Source organism: Arachis hypogaea, chromosome 1, assembly GCF_003086295.3.
Source record: "Arachis hypogaea cultivar Tifrunner chromosome 1, arahy.Tifrunner.gnm2.J5K5, whole genome shotgun sequence".
NCBI lineage: Eukaryota > Viridiplantae > Streptophyta > Magnoliopsida > Fabales > Fabaceae > Arachis > Arachis hypogaea.
This window is the reverse complement of record NC_092036.1, coordinates 45,275,361-45,287,645: the sequence shown is the minus strand read 5'-3', so window position 1 is coordinate 45,287,645 and position 12,285 is coordinate 45,275,361. Positions and strand designations below refer to the sequence as shown.

At 36.2% G+C, this 12,285-nt stretch overlaps 1 non-coding gene across 1 annotated transcript; it reads right to left on the bottom strand.

The window, feature by feature from the left end:
- Positions 1 to 6,624: 6,624 nt before the first annotated feature.
- LOC112711271 (small nucleolar RNA R71) lies at positions 6,625 to 6,728 on the bottom strand. The gene has a single exon (XR_003157394.1). It is a non-coding gene; the product is annotated as a small nucleolar RNA R71 (small nucleolar RNA).
- Between the last annotated feature and the right edge of the window lie 5,557 nt (positions 6,729 to 12,285).

Genomic DNA, 12,285 nt, shown 5'->3' with positions numbered 1-12,285 from the left:
ATTCTTGTTTGCTTTCTTTGTGTTCGAATTTCTTTAGTGTTTTCCGTTGTTTGATTTCAAAATTTTTAAGTTTGGTATCTTTTAATATTTCTCTCTCAATTTTTTTGAAATTAGTGTTAATTGATTTCAAAATTTTTATTTTTTCGGTTCTTTCAGTGTTTTTCATTAAAAATTTTTAAATTTAATATCTTTTTTATCTTTCCCTTTTTAAATTTTCGAATTTTTTATCCTAATTTCAAATTTTAAAAGTTTGGGGTTATCTTTCTCTTTCTTTTTGAGTTTCAAAAATTTTTAAAACTCTTTCCTTTGAATTTTTGAAAATTTATTAATCTTTATCTTATTTTGATTCAAAATTTTAAGTTTGATGTCCAGTCAATAATCTTTTTATATAATTTAATTTTCTTCAAATCTTATCTTGATTATCTCTCCTAATCCTTTTTATCTTTCTCTTTGATTTTAAAATCTTTATATCTTATCTTTTTTTTTTAATTTCAAATTTTAAAAGTTTAGTATTTTGTTAGTATCTTTTTTTTTTCAAATTTAAATTTCAAAATATTGTTTTGACTTTTTCTTCTCTAATTTTTGGAAACTTCATTTTTAATTTCAAATCTTTTTACTTGGTTGTTTGTTATCTTCTTTTAATTTTAAAATTTGGTACTTCGTTAGTCTTTCTTTCTTTCAAAAATTGAATTTCAAAATCTTTTCTTATCTTATTTGTTTTTTTCTCTTCACTCTTTCTTTCTAATTTTTAAATTTCAAAATCTTATCTTGACTATCTCTTCTTTAGTTTTCGAAGTTTTCCTTTTTAAATTTCAAATCTTGTTAGTTAATTGGTTGCTTTGTCTTATTTTAAAAGTTTGGTGTCCTGTTGGTAAACTTTTTGTTTAAATTAATTTTCTTTAATCTTATCTTGTTTATCTTTCTTGATGCCGTAATCTTTGTCTTTGATTTTAAAAATTTTTGATATCTTATCTTATCTCTATTTTAAATTCAATTTTTAAAAGGTTTAGTATTTTGTTAGTTTTTCTTTCTTACAAACTTGAAATTTCAAAATTTTTATTTGACTTTTTCTTTCTAATTTTCTTGATTTTCAAAATTTGTTATCTTATCTTATATTTATTTAAATTCAAATTTTAAAATTTGGTGTTTCGCTAGTTCTTTTTTCTTTCTTATTTCTTTTTGAATTTCGAAAGTTTTTTAAAAACCCATTTCTTTCAATTCTTTTTTTAAATTTTTCGAAATTTCCAAGTATTATTTTTTTTAATTTTCAAAGTAGTATTCTATTTTCTTTATTTATTTTCGAAAAAAATGAAGGGGATTGATTTTTTCATTCTTGTTTCAATTTCTTTTCTTCTTATTAATTGGCTATCTTACTTTATCTTTTTAGTAGGATATCTCACTAGGAGCTCTCTATACTGTGACATAAGAGACTCCCACTTTTCTCTGTTTCTTGTTTGTATGTGTGAGCAGAAACAGAAAAGAGTCATGGAGTTGTACTGCTTAGATACAATTCGTGCTTAGACGGAGCTTATGCATCAATAATCAAGTCTTATTCAACAATTGGATGGTATGCAGAACCCAGTCACAAAGGTTCAAGATACTTCTCCAAATGGTGCATATGGTATCAATGAGGGCTTCCATCAAGATGTGCCATACAACCATGGCCAGCAGACACCAGAGCAGGTTAATTACATGGGCAAGCCCTCCAGTGACCCCGATGATATTCCTTGGTTTCAAAGGTGGGGGAGTTTCTCAAGTTTTGGGAGGAGAGAGCAACCCCATAATCAACAATCTTGTTATGTCAACAGCTTTCAGGGAAGGCTTAATCAAAATTCAGTCAACAACCTTCCTCCTTAGCCCCCACAACCTAACGCTGCACCTGACTTGGCTACACATATAGCTGTGCGTACGCACAGAGAGCGATTTTTTTTCAAACAGAAATTCACCCAACAATGCAAAATGCATATAAACAAAATATTAATTAAAATATGTAACTATTTACATTAACTTTAAAATTAATTCAAAATTGTATTTTTCAAATCAAAATCATGGACCATTCAAAGCACTTGTAATATGCACAAACAAAAATCTATTCAAATTCAACCATCCAAAAACTAATTAAAAATTTTTAAACATGCAATTCAAGTAAAAAAGACAATTTAACAATATCACTAACTATTCACATATGCATTTTAAAACAAAAATTTATTAAGACAAGCTAACAACCAAGAGACATATTTACAAACAAAAATAAGCAACCAATCAAAACAAACTATTCACATATTCACATATTAACAATAATCAACAATACAACACCAATGCAATTCCCCTGCAACGGCGCCAAAAACTTGATGTTAGAATTTTCGTCGGTTTAGAATTAATCAAAATAAGAATCACTTTGTTAATAGCATAGTCCAAACCAACAATGAACTCTCACAATCAAAGTTTAAATCAAGAATTATCACAATTTAAATCAAATAACCAAGAGTATTTAAACTCTTGGATCGTTTCCCTAGGAAGTGCAATTAAGTGTCATATTAGTGGCTATGAGAGAAGCAAGGGAATTTGATGGCAATTGGCAAGAAATTAAAATGCAAGAAAGTAAATATGCATGCATGGGAATTAAAACTCAAAGCAAGTAAATTAAAAATGGAATGCAAGTGGAAAAAATGACTCTTGGCAAGGATTGGAGAATTGAGGATTCCTATCATAATCATAGACCACAAACATGATAATTGCTAAGAATTAATCTCAATTAGTCTATCCTAACATCGAGAATAAGTCAAAAGGGCATAATTGATCTTAATCCACAAGTCCTAATCAACTCCCTAATTAACTTCGTGAAAGACTAGCGTTAATGGAAACCAAACCAACTAACAATCCTAATCACAATATCGAATGGACATCTATGACTCAAGGTCACTTAATTATCCAATTCCTAACCAAGAGTATGAAAAAGTAGACAAAAATTATAAGAGACATTTTAACAAACACCTAGCATGCATAAAAGGAAAAATATCATAAATTACGATAAAAATAAATTCTATAACTATCAATTGCAATAAAATGATAATAACAACTCAAACAAACATTAAAGAGAGACAAAAGATCAAAATTGCATTAAATGAAATTAAAAGTGACAAGTGTTCATAAACTAAAAGTAGCATGAAAGTAAAATTTACAAAGGAAAGTAAGAGATTGAAGGCAATAAAACATGAAAATGTAAATGAAACTACAATAAAACAAGAATTAAAGAGAGAAATTAAAGAGAGAATAAAGATAAAAAGCCTAATTCTAGAGAGAAGGTGGAGCTTCTCTCTCTAGAAAACTAACCTAAGACATGTAAAAACCTAAATCTAAGTGCTCCCCCTTTCATCCTCCTTCAATTTGGCTTGAAATAACTTCAGAAATGAGTGGAATTGGGTTTCGGAGGCCCAAAAATATCCCCCAGTGATTTCCAGTTAATGATCTCACGTGCTAGGACCTGTTGGTACGCACACTTACTATTTTTTGACTTGTGTGTACACACAAATTGTGTGCGTACGCACACTTCAACTTATGTCCACTATAGTAAATCATATATCATTTCGAAGCCCCGAACGTTAGCTTTCTAATGCCATTAAAATCGCCTCATTTGGACCTTTGTAGCTCAAGTTATGATTACTTTAGTACCAAGAGGTCAGGACTGGTGATGCCAAGGCATCTTAGGCTAGTTTCACTAGCATTTTTCTGTTAGTTTTAGTTGTTTTATGCATTTTCTTGAGCTTAAAGTAACCAAGAATGGTTAAATGAATAACAAAGCAATGAACCATCCAAATAGTATGATTTTGATGCAAATTCCATGAGTTTTTAGTTATATTACTTGAATGCTATGAATGAAAGATTTCTCATGAAATTTTGCAAGACTTTGATGCAGTTGTTTGGATGATTTCAGGGAAGAAGAGGCTAGGCAAGGAAGCAACAAAATCAATAAAGGAAGCTTGAATATCACATGTGGAGTTTAAGTTCCAGTTTAAGCTTAAACTAGAGCTTAAATGCCAAAATCATGAAAGCTGAGGAAAAGCTGAAAGTGGCGTTTAACCTCCAGTTTAACCTTAAACTGGAAGTTAAACGCCAGAATGAGAAATGCACCAGGGAGCATTTCCACGTTTAACCTCCAGTTTAACCTTAAACTGGAAGTTAAACGCCAGAATGAGAAATGCACCAGGGAGCATTTCCACGTTTAAGCTCCAGTTTAACCTTAAACTGGAGCTTAAACGTGTTCGACAAAAATTTTACTCCAGGGTTGCTTTCTTCATTTCCACGTTTAAGCTCCAGTTTAAGCTTAAACTGGAGCTTAAACGTGTTCGACCATTCCACACTCCAGGGTTGCCTTCTTCCATTTCCACGTTTAAGCTTCAGTTTAACCTTAAACTGAAGCTTAAACGTGTTCGACTATTTTACCCTCCAGGGTTGCTTTCTTCCATTTCCACGTTTAAGCTTCAGTTTAACCTTAAACTGAAGCTTAAACTGCAACTTAAACGCCACTATTTGAAAAGGTTTCTGGGCCAAAGATATTGCAGTTTAAGTTAGCATTTGAGCACAAACATTAACTTAAACGTACTCTGGTATGAAACCCAATTGAATATCATGGTTTATGGGATTGGGCCTGAAGAATTGATGAGTCTGGAACTTCAATTTGTTGAGTCATGTGTCATTAATTGATTATCACTAAGTTGGCTCAATGAATGTTACAGAATTGGATCAGCAGCCTCATCAGGATTATGGATCATAAACCCAAAGCAAAAGGAAGTCAGGGAAAGGCCTCAAAGCCCAAGAAACACAACAGAAGCTCAATTTAGAAAGTGTATAAATAGGATAGAATTTAAGTTAGTAGGGGGACTTTTGAACTTTTGGATCATTTTTGCTAGTTTTCATACTTTTTGTAATTGAATTCAGAGCTATGACTCACTAAACCCCTTTCATTGGGTTAGGGAGCTCTATTGTAATTCAATGAATCAATAATAGTTTTTATCTTCTTCTTCAATCTTTTCTCTTGAATTTTGTTAGAAAGCTTCTCGATCTAATTCCATTGGTTAGTTGTCTTGGGAAAGAAACTATCCATAATTGGAATCTTTCGGAACCTTGGGAAAGGAATGGAGGATTCATGCTAGAGAAGCTTTCTCACAGTGAATTGGATTGGGGTTTGGATGGATATTGTGACATGTAATCCTACCAAATTGTGGTTCATGAAACTGTGTGGTATAATCAGTGATCGAGCGTCATCTCTTCTTATGAACATTTAAACCAAGGGATTGGGAATTTGTTTGTTTTTAGAGAGAATTGGTGAGCTAAGGGATTGGGATCCAATCATATAAGATTGCCAAGCAAAATTTAATGAATGCATTGGTTGAGGAAGGGATAAAAATGTTTTGATTCGGAGATCTCAATATCTCCTGAAACCCAATGAATTCCCCATTTCTGATCTACCACTTTCTCTTTACGTTCTGCAATTAAATTCATGCAATCACCCCGATCCCTTTTTAATTTCAGCACTTTAACTTCTCGCTCTTTAATTCATGCAATTTAAGATTCCGCAATTCTCATCTAAATCTTGATTCCGCTCAACTAGAACACACTTCTAATCCGAATTGCTCACTCAACCAATCTTTGTGGGATTCGACCTCACTCTATTGTGAGTTTTTACTTGACGATAACCGGTGCACTTGCTGGAAGGAATTTTTGCCGATCGTGCAATTTCCTAAAATCGTAGCATCAAGTTTATGGCGCCGTTGCCGGGGATTGGTTTTCGATTGACAATTCTCAAATTGGAAGTTAACTAGATTGAGCATTTTTCTTGTTTTGTTAATCCAGTTCAAGTTACTTGTTGAATTTTAATTTCTGCACTCTGTTACCTGCTTTCTTTCTTTATGCCTTTAAATTCAAGCAACTAACTCACTGACCCACTAACTATTTGAATTAATTCCTCAACTGCTCTAACCATACTCTTCCATTAACCAAGAGTATTTCACTTGTTTGTTGCCTGTGCTGTGTTCTTGTATGACAGGTAGGAGAGGAGAGACATCAACTCCTCCATATACCGAACCAGAGAGGACCCTTCATAAACTTAGAAGGGAAGCAAGAGGGAAGAGAGTATTGAGAGAAGAAGAATCTGAAGGAGAATCTGAGGACAATTTTGAGGAAGCTCTAGATCTCAACATGGATAGAGAAGTTCACAACCATGAGAGAGCTGATAGAAACAATGCCATTCCCGAGAGGAGGGTTCTTGGTTCATACATAAACCCAACCTCTGGGAATTGTGGTAGCAGCATTCAGAAACCACCCATTCATGCCAACAATTTTGAACTCAAACCACAGCTAATATCACTGGTGGAGGATCATTGTTCATTTGGTGGGAGTGCTAATGAAGATCCAAACCAACATCTCACAAAATTCCTGAGAATTTGCGACACTGTGAAGTCCAATGGAGTCCAGGAAGATGCCTACAAACTGCTCTTGTTCCCATTTTCACTTAGGGACAAGGCAGCTAAGTGGCTGGAATCATTCCCAAGGGGGAGCCTAACAACCTGGGATGAGGTGGAAAGCAAGTTTCTGGCACGTTTCTACCCCCCACAAAAGGTCAATAGGCTTCGATCGGAGGTTCAGACTTTTAGACAACAAGATGGTGAGACTCTCTACGAGGCATGGGAGAGGTTCAAGGAGTTGACAAGGAAATACCCACCAGACATGTTCCATGACTGGGTGCAATTGCATATTTTCTATGATGGACTTTCTTATGAATCAAGGAAGGCTGTAGACCATTCATCAGGAGTTTCATTGAACAGGAAAAAGACTGTGGAAGAAGCCATTGAAGTAATTGAGACAGTGGCTGAGAATGAGTACTACTATGCTTCAGAGAGACACAACACTAAGGGAGTCATGGAGCTGAACCATGTTGATACAATTCTAGCCCAAAACAAGGTGTTTGCCAAGCAACTAGCAGAGCTCACCAGGAAATTAGAAACAAAACAAGTGGCTGCAATACACACACAAGATCAAGAGGAAGTAAACACTGAAGGAGGTGATTGGGAAGAGGCCAACTATGTAGGAAATCAACAAAGGCAACCATATGATCCACATTCCAACACTTACAACCCAGGCTAGAAAAACCACCCAAACTTTGGGTGGGGAAACCAGCAAACCCAATCACAAAACCACAAACCTTACAACCCCAACCAACATAATAATTCCACATACCAAAACTCCAACCAAAGATCATACCAAGCCACACAAAACACTTACTCCCAACCACCATATCATGGCCAAAATAATCAACCTGCCCAACCTAATCCGAACCAACAATTTCAAGATCAATTAAACAGGATAGAAGGAATGCTTGCAACCATGGGTCAAGACATAACCGAATTGAAAGCCTTTAAGGAAGAAGTAAATTCTAACTTGCAAAACCAATGAGCTATCCATCAGAATCACTAAAGGAATGCATGAGGGTGGATGTAGTGGACATTGCAGTACAAGAAACCTTTGAGGAAACAACAAAGGAAGTGGCAGAGGAGGAGTTCACCAAGGATATTGAAGTTAGTGACATCAAGGCTGCGGAAACAACCATGCCAAGCATGCCAGAGAGAGTGAAAGAAGAGAAGGAAGCACAAAAACCTGAGCTCAAAGCATTGCCCCCTAATCTCAAGTATGCATACTTGGGTAGTGATGAGAGCCATCCTGTTATCATTAGCTCTGCCCTGAGCCTAGAACAGGAAGAAGAATTGATCAAGGTGCTACAAACTCATCAAGATGCCATTGGATGGACCCTAGCTGATTTGAAGGGGATAAGTTCATCCATATGCATGCATAAAATCTTGTTAGAAGAGGATGCTAGACCCTCCATTCAAGCTCAGAGAAGATTGAATCCCGTCATGAAAGAAGTGGTACAAAAGGAGGTCATGAAGTTATGGCAGGCAGGGGTAATCTACCCTATTTCTGATAGCCCATGGGTTAGTCCCATCCATGTAGTTCCCAAGAAAGGTGGCATAACTGTAGTGCCAAATGAGAGGAACGAACTCATACCCACAAGAACTGTCACTGGGTGGAGGATGTGCATAGACTACAGGAAGCTCAATGAAGCCACCAGAAAAGATCATTTCCCACTCCCATTCATGGATCAGATGCTTGAAAGGCTTGCAGAACATGCTTACTATTGCTTTCTGGATGGATACTCAGGCTATAATCAGATAGTAGTTGATCCAAGAGATCAAGAGAAAACATCATTTGTTTGTCCATATGGCGTTTTTGCTTATAGACGCATGCCCTTTGGATTGTGCAATGCACCTGCCACTTTCCAAAGATGCATGCTGTCCATCTTTTCGGACATGATTGAAAAATTTATTGAGGTTTTCATGGATGATTTTTCTGTGTTTGGAGATTCTTTTCCTAGCTGCCAACACCACCTTGCCTTGGTGCTTAAGAGATGCCAAGAGACCAACCTAGTATTAAACTGGGAAAAGTGTCATTTCATGGTCACAGAAGGAATAGTCCTTGGCCACAAAATCTCTAATAGAGGCATTGAGGTGGACAGAGCTAAGGTGGAACTCATTGAAAAACGACCTCCACCAAGTAATGTCAAGGCAGTTAGGAGTTTTTTGGGACACGCTGGCTTTTACAGAAGGTTTATTAGAGACTTTTCTAAAATAGCCAAACCTTTGAGTAACTTGCTTGTCTCTGATACACCCTTTGTATTTGATAAAAATTGCATGCTAGCCTATGAACTTTTGAAGCAAAAACTTTCCTCTGCACCTATCATTGCCCTACCTGATTGGAACTTACCTTTTGAACTGATGTGTGATGCATCAGACCTTGCTGTTGGGGCAGTGTTAGGACAAAGGAAAGACAATTTGGTACATGTGATTTATTATGCCAGTAAAGTCTTGAATGATAACCAAAGGAATTACACAACCACTGAAAAAGAACTCTTGGCAATAGTATTTGCATTTGACAAATTTAGATCCTATCTCATTGGATCTAAAGTCATTGTCTTCACTGATCATTCAGCTTTAAAATACTTACTTGCTAAACAAGAATCCAAACCAAGACTTATTAGATGGGTTCTTTTGTTGCAGGAATTTGACATTGAAATCAAAGACAAGAAGGGTGTAGAGAACAAGGTGGCAGACCATTTATCAAGGATACCATGTGAAGAAGGAAGCACACAAAGCACACATATAAATGAGTGCTTTCCTGATGAACAACTCATGGTAATTCACAAAGCACCCTGGTTTGCAGACATAGCAAACTTCAAGGCCACTGGGAGTTTGCCGTTGGAATTTAACAAGCATCAAAGGAAGAAATTGGTAAATGATGCCAAATACTTCATCTGGGACGAACCATACTTGTTCAAAAAATGTTCGGATGGCATACTAAGAAGATGCATATCAGAAGAAGAAGGAAGGGAAGTCTTATGGGACTGCCATGGCTCCACTTATGGAGGACATTTTGCAGGAGAAAGAACAGCAGCTAAGGTGTTGCAGTGTGGTTTTTATTGGCCCACTATCTTCAAAGATGCAAAGGAACTAGTGAAGCACTGCCATGAATGCCAGAAAGCGGGGAACCTGCCAAGAAGAAATGAAATGCCACAACAATTCATTCTGGAACTTGAATTGTTTGATGTATGGGGAATAGATTTCATGGGACCCTTTCCCACCTCATACTCAAATAATTACATTCTTGTGGCAGTAGACTATGTCTCCAAATGGGTTGAAGCAATAGCAACTCCAACCAATGATAATAAGGTAGTCATGAACTTCCTCAGAAAACACATTTTTTGCCGTTTTGGGGTTCCAAGAGCAATCATCAGTGATGGAGGAAGCCACTTCTGCAACAAACCATTAGAGGCATTGCTTCTAAAATATGGAGTCAAACACAAGGTAGCCACACCATACCATCCACAGACAAGTGGGCAAGCCGAAATATCTAATAGGGAACTCAAAAGAATCCTGGAAAAGACTGTGGGAACTTCAAGGAAGGATTGGTCGATTAAGCTAGATGATGCTCTTTGGGCATATAGGACAGCTTTCAAAACACCAATTGGAATGTCTCCTTACCAACTAGTATATGGAAAAGCTTGCCATTTGCCACTGGAGTTGGAGCACAAGGCATTCTGGGCCTTGAAACTCTTGAACTTGGACAGCAAAGCTGCTGGAGAAAGAAGGATGTTGCAAATTCAAGAGTTGGAAGAATTCAGAGCTGAAGCTTATGAGAATGCCAAAATTTACAAAGAAAGAGCAAAGAAGAAGCATGACAACAACATAGCCCCAAGAAAATTTGAAGAGGGACAAAAAGTATTGCTCTACAATTCTAGGCTGAAGCTATTTCCAGGGAAGCTAAAATCAAGGTGGTCTGGACCATTCCTTGTCACCAAGGTCTCCCAATATGGACAAGTAGAAATCATGGAAGAAAAGTCACAACGAACCTTCACTGTGAATGGTCAAAGACTCAAACATTACTTAGGAGATGTGGAGGAGAAGGACAAGGTTAAAAATCACCTCAACTGAGGAAGCTGACCGTCAAGCTAATGACGTTAAAGAAGCGCTTGTTGGGAGGCAACCCAACCTGAGGTAATACTCTTTTGCTGTTTCTTTTATTTGTTTCAATAAAAAGGTGAAGTAATTTCTGTGCATTGCAAAGAATTAAGTTTGGTGTTTCACACCAAACAATGAATTCGTGGATCAATAATTCAAAGGGGAATGTGTGACTCTAAGTTTGGTGTTCCACCATACAGATCAACTGAACACAACAACCTTTGAATTATATGAAAGGAACTACCATTCTAAGCAATCACAGAAATGCTTAAAATCCTTAGCAGCAACTTCATTCCAAGGAGAATTCAAGGATTCAAAGAGCAGAGGAGTAAGAAGGAGACTAAGTTTGGTGTTCACACACCAACTTAAGACTCAGACACTTGCCCATACATAGTTGAGCTAACCACTCAAGTGCTTGAGAAGCAAGCAACTTCATCATTCTTTGCAGGAAAGGAAACAAGGATCTTAGAAAGAACATGAAGCAACAACTAGGAGAAGAAGGAGAAATCAAATTGTTTCCTGGCAACAAAGAGAAAACAAGAAATTTCACAAGGTGGTGTTGTTCCTTGACCATTCTTTAAAAGGCAAACAAAAGCATGCTTGTTCTGGTTTAAACTGTAATTGTTGAATCTTTCTGGAATGTGAAGTTTTTAGTATGTTTGTCTGTTTACTGCTTTGAATAAAGTGAATGCCTAGATGTTTGGATATAACTTCACCTTCTTAAACAAATGCTTGCCATGCTTGTTCTGTTTCCAAAAATAAAAGAAAAGTTGAACAAAAGTAACTTGGCTCAATTAGTGAAAAATCAAGTAGAATCAAGTGGTGGTATGCATGCTTGATTGTTTAGTCAGATCACTGAAAATTGAGTGTAGAATTATCATTTTTGTGTAGAAGTTTGAATACTGTCTATGGATCTTGATGAATAAATGTTTTTGGCCATGAAAAAGAAAGAAAAAGAAGAAGAAAAAGCCACTGAAAAAGGGCAACCAAAAAGCAAAAAAATTGAGAAAATAAGCTAGGCACCAATGGTTTGAACTTCTGAGACAAATGCCTGTGGTGTTATGTATTAAGGATATGCTTGGATGAATAGGTTCTGAGGAGTGTTTCAACACTTGGTAACTTGGGTTAACTAACCCGGGATTATCAACCAAAAGTCCATTATCAAGAGCAACCTAAATACAAAACATTTAGTCACACAAAGAGGTGCTGGGCACCAATGTCTCAAGAAGAAATGTGAACTAAAATGCCTGTAGTGGATATGTGTAGTGCACTGATAAGAAAAAGAAAATGCCAAAGGCTTGTGCAACACATGACACTGAGCAAACAAGGAGCAAAGGAGCTCTAAGAAAAAGAAAAACAAAGAAGGGAAAAGTGCCAAGGACATAAAGAATAACAAGAGGCCATAGCAGTGTTTGATGGATGCAAAAAAAAAAAGTGATAATCTTACCTGATAAGAATGAAAAAGTGATGCTGCAACTTTCTGCATAAAACCCTTGTGATGAACTTCAAATGCTTACTAATATAGCCAATGTAATTGCTTTCTGTTTCATACTTTCTTCTCAAATAACTCAGGACTTGCTTAGGGACAAGCAAGTATTAAGTTTGGTGTTGTGATGCCAAGGCATCTTAGGCTAGTTTCACTAGCATTTTTCTGTTAGTTTTAGTTGTTTTATGCATTTTCTTGAGCTTAAAGTAACCAAGAATGGTTAAATGAATA